At 38.6% G+C, this 4,541-nt stretch overlaps 1 protein-coding gene across 2 annotated transcripts in view; it reads left to right on the plus strand.

The window, feature by feature from the left end:
• Positions 1–821: 821 nt before the first annotated feature.
• The window catches only part of LOC146480522 (uncharacterized), an 8,474-nt gene continuing 4,754 nt past the window's right edge, over positions 822–4,541 (plus strand). The window contains exon 1 of one of the 2 annotated variants that reach the window (XM_085109703.1): positions 822–2,283. The gene's annotated coding sequence lies outside the window, so the exon portion shown is untranslated. The other variant, XM_085109704.1, reaches the window with a different exon arrangement.

Consider the following 4,541-nt stretch of genomic DNA (forward strand, 5'->3'; position numbering starts at 1 on the left):
GATAATCCAATGTGATGGTGTTTGAGAAAATTTGTAGTTGGGAGAAACATTTGATGTGAAGTGTAACCCATTTTCTTTTCCTTTCACTGCCTTTTTTTTTTTTTTTTTTTGAGGGAGGGGATACTCTCGGGGAGTAGTTTTTCGAGGAAAATTGGATTCCAATGGGGAGTTTTTGCATGACTGTATTTTTAAGTTCTTGTTACTTTTCTCAAGTGTTCCTGTATTCGTCTTGTCCCGCCTCGATTAGTTTTGTAGCCTTTTGCGGGACAAGCCATTCATGCTGTTTTTCAAATAAATTGTTGTGTTGTTGGAGGCGAGTAAAAATTATTTTTGATGGACCGTGCGAGTTCCACCTCGATACCCATGTAAAAAAAGAACAGTCCCTGAAAATGTGTTACAAACTGAACAACCTGTCGGAAGGAAAATGATGGTACGCTATGACCTAATGTTAGCCTGACACGTCAGTTGCTATATACGGCCGATAAGACTTGAAGAACAACGCCAAAATCAAGAGCCAAAATGAACATAATATTTCTCGCGGTTGTTAGCGCGAGAAAATCATGGGCCGATTGGGGAGACATCTTGAAATATACCCGGAATATAATATTCCGAATGTAGTGAAAGGACAAGTGAAAATAAACGATAAAACCGAACAACGTTCCGGAGTCGTCATAACGCCATTATCAAGTTCGAAGTGATAGATTGACTTTATTTATTTCTATCACTTCGAACTTGATAATGGCGTCATGAAGACTCCGAAACGTTGTTCGGTTTTATCGTTTATTTTCACTTGTCTATGTATAACTAAACCTTTACTCATAAGGATACTGAAAGGAAACAAAGATTTTGTTTGATAGCTAAAGCAAATAAAATTAAGAGGTATCTCTCACAGTTTGTAAATCAGTGAATTGGGGCGTTTGACCGATGTAGCTAGAGTTAAATTCTTCTTTACTTTTGCATTTCTATTGTCCTTTTAGCAGTGAGTCTGTAAGAGATCGACTTCCGGTTGGCAACTTAATCTGAGATCCGGTTTATTAAATTCGTCGAGATTGTATGGAACAATGAATGAATGGTCTGGCATTCCCATCAGATTTTGCAGGGGCGGATGACGTCATCAACAACTTGGCAAAGGAGAAAGAGCCTGGGATCGAGATAATCGAACGCACTCCCTATAAATCTTTGATTATTACTTTAGTAGTTTTAATGATACTTTTGCTATTTCGGGCAAAGGAAGAGAGGCGCCTGATCACAGGTTACCCGGACGACGACTGTTTCGACTGTTTTCGAAAGCACGTGTGTTGGAGAACTCTAGGAGCTGTTACTTGGTTACCTAGGATACATATTAAGTCGGCGGAGTGTTTAGATTCCTGGAAATGATTGAAAACGCTAGATCTACATGAGGACTGAAAAGCTACTTCTAAGCCCTCAATAATTCCTTATTAGAGTGGTTTTTAGTGGAATGTTTTCTTTAATTTTGCTTACTAAAGCTACCGCCTCTTTTACAACAAATTATAGTAAACACAAGACCAGTTTTGTTTTTGTCTCAAGGCTGTTTTCGCGTCATTAGCTTTGATCTCTGATTGGTTCAATGGCTTGTTGACATTCGTCTTGGTTGACCAGAGCGACTCCATGAAACGCCTTTATTATTGTTTCATGGAAAATCACGATACACAGCTTGAACTTTCACACCAAAAAATTTACACGAATTCATTGTACCAACACCTACAAGGTCATGGGAGCCTTGGTAGTTTAAAATTTGAAGAATCACTGAGTAACCATCATTAGGTGCAAGGCTGTCAAATCTGTCTATTCAATTGCCCGCCGACCTTTGGCAGCACTGAATGTATTAGCATATTAGTCGTAAACATAAAACCGATCAAAGCTCTGTGCATTGTATAAAGACAATACACTCATTTGGACTACATTTAAAGTCGTCCGACGCAATTTATAATTGGCGTCTCTTGAACGTATATCTACGTCCGAAGCTTGTGCCAATATTCTTCGACAGTCCTCAAGGGAACGCAGCGTTTTCTTTAGATCTTTAGGAATGTCATAACAAGGCGGATTTCAATTCATTAACCATATAATTTTAGCATACCTCGGAGTTTCATCACCCAGACGTGGGCCCTGTTTTGTAACATAATAGTATCGCAGCGAGAGGTAAGACTTTCGAACCATTGTGCAGGTTTGCGACATCGCTAGCAATCCATTTGGTCCGACCGTGCACAAGAACACAACGCTGGATTAACCTGAGCGGATTAATCCTCGACTGGTGTTTCAAAGGTAAGAATACATACAAGATTGTAATAAATGTCGACGTCGATCAAATGTTTGAATAGCAAACCTTGGGTCAACCTGGGAACCAATCTTCAGCTGTAATCATATCTTTATCTACATGACGTATAGTCTGTCGGATGCCTGTTAGACGTTAAAAGCTTTCGGAGCATAAACTGTTCAAACGTAATAATTCTCTTCCGTGGCCTTTGTTTTGAAAGTGATAAACGCCAAAGTACTTTACCGTACACCAATATACTGTGTAACTCGCTCGAAAATTGTGCTAGAAAGTAATCCTGCCTGTGAAACGCTTCAAGCGCTGAAAAGGATCGGCGGGCAATCGGTGCCATTGATGTAAGTACATTTTGCCTGAGGCTTGCTTCAGGTTTTGTTAACATTTGTAATCACCTCAAAGCTTTTGTGTCAGCCAACTCAATTTTGGCACTTCAGGGACAAAGCTCGATCAAAACATTCTTACTTAAACAAAGCTCTTGATCTTTTGGCAAAAACAAATCGTGATTATTTATTTTTGGACATAGCCATATTTTAAAATCCGGCAAGGTTCCTCTTGCGGGTTAATTGAAAGCGAACCCTTCCTTTTATGAAACACGAAGCACTTGAAAGTGTAATTAGTTTGAGCCAATTTTTTTCCTGACTGCATCTGTGAACGCAATTAGCATGATTATAGGGGTGCAGCGGCTCTCTACACTCTCGTTATTGGCGACTATTTTTGTCACGAAACAATTACATTCAAAGTAACGTTGAACTCGTTTGCAAATATAAGGATTTCATGCTAGGAGCGCCGATAAACGTTCTCTCTTTCACGGAAATTCAGCTTATGTTTGAAACATTTTTAGCTTATATTTATTTTAAAACAGACGATAAACATACCATGTTTAAAATACCAAACTAGGTAATGTTTGAAGTGTATCAAGCTAAAAATTTGAGATATGTTTTTAACGCTATATGTCTCTCAAGAATCGACAGTTTGGTATTTAAAATAAAACACATCTTTTAGAGAGTAGACAAAGTGAAAAGCAAAACACGATTGGTATATCGTGACCATATTGAAGTCCAACAACCGCAGGGATTCTGTAACCAATTCTAGAAAAGCAGCTGTAAGGCCGTGAAAACTCCATTATTTTAGTCGGTTTTAAAAGCCAAAATTCACAACAAAGACCAGATTTTATTTCGGCAAAATATTAAAAAAGCAAACAACTTCACTGGAAAGTACTACCCAGCGGCACAGTTCGAATCGTCATACATAAAGTTAGGATTATATCCACAGACTCCAAGTTAGAATCACCTTGCACAGCATAAGAATCACTGACCGCAGGAATTGGTCCACAGACTCAAATGTTCCTTCCACATTGTACGACTTCTAACCTTGCTGTGAGTAAAAATTTTTAATATGATTTAAATTGCTTATTGGAAAAAAAAAAAAAAGAAGAAGAAGCGAAGACAGACAGACAAAACTTAAACGGCGTTTCTTATTTTGGGAAAGTTATAATTTGTTTATGATGATATATTATTCATGTCTTTCAATTGTGATTAATTTGACTCCCGACTGCTTCTCACTGTAACACTTTTCTGTTCATTTCGAGTTTCGAGGCGCCATTTTTACGTTTCCTCTAAAAATAGCATTTTTTCGCTGGGAGCGCAACACGCAAAGCTGAGGGAGTGCCAGGCTCGATGCAAAATGGTACATGCGCGGTTTGCCTAGCGACCGTCAGCGCGCGATAACCCAGTGCCTTTATTTGGCGCGCATATCCACATATTATGACAATAATCTTTACGTTTAGACTCATAACATTGTAATTTACCTAGTGTTTTTTCTTTTCATGACTGGATGTTAACCGCGAAAACATCGAGCGCGCTTTTTTGACATGTTTACAGGCGTTTCATTTTCTCGCTCGGTGGCAAGTTGCCACAGCTGGCTAATTAACAGCTGGCGCATTAGGTTCTGCCTGAATTTTGAAACGCATCGATTGAATTAAGTTTGCCCCGTCTCGCTTTAAACTCGTTAATTAATTCTTATACTCTGTACTTGTCTTGTTATGTCGTTTTGTACTTCGTATTAGAAGTTACAAAAAGTCACGGCAAACAAAGACCAATGCATAGGACTTGCTCATTCAAATGAAAGCTGCTTGGCAGTGCCTGGTGATCTGAGAGGTTGTGATATTGTTCACTTTTGATATTTTTAAAGTTTTCAATTTCACGCTTTTAGCAGGTGGGCGTCTTTGGTAAAATATTAATAAAATTAAATA

This window comes from Pavona decussata, unplaced genomic scaffold, assembly GCF_977016875.1.
Source record: "Pavona decussata unplaced genomic scaffold, jaPavDecu1.1 SCAFFOLD_53, whole genome shotgun sequence".
Lineage (NCBI taxonomy): Eukaryota > Metazoa > Cnidaria > Anthozoa > Scleractinia > Agariciidae > Pavona > Pavona decussata.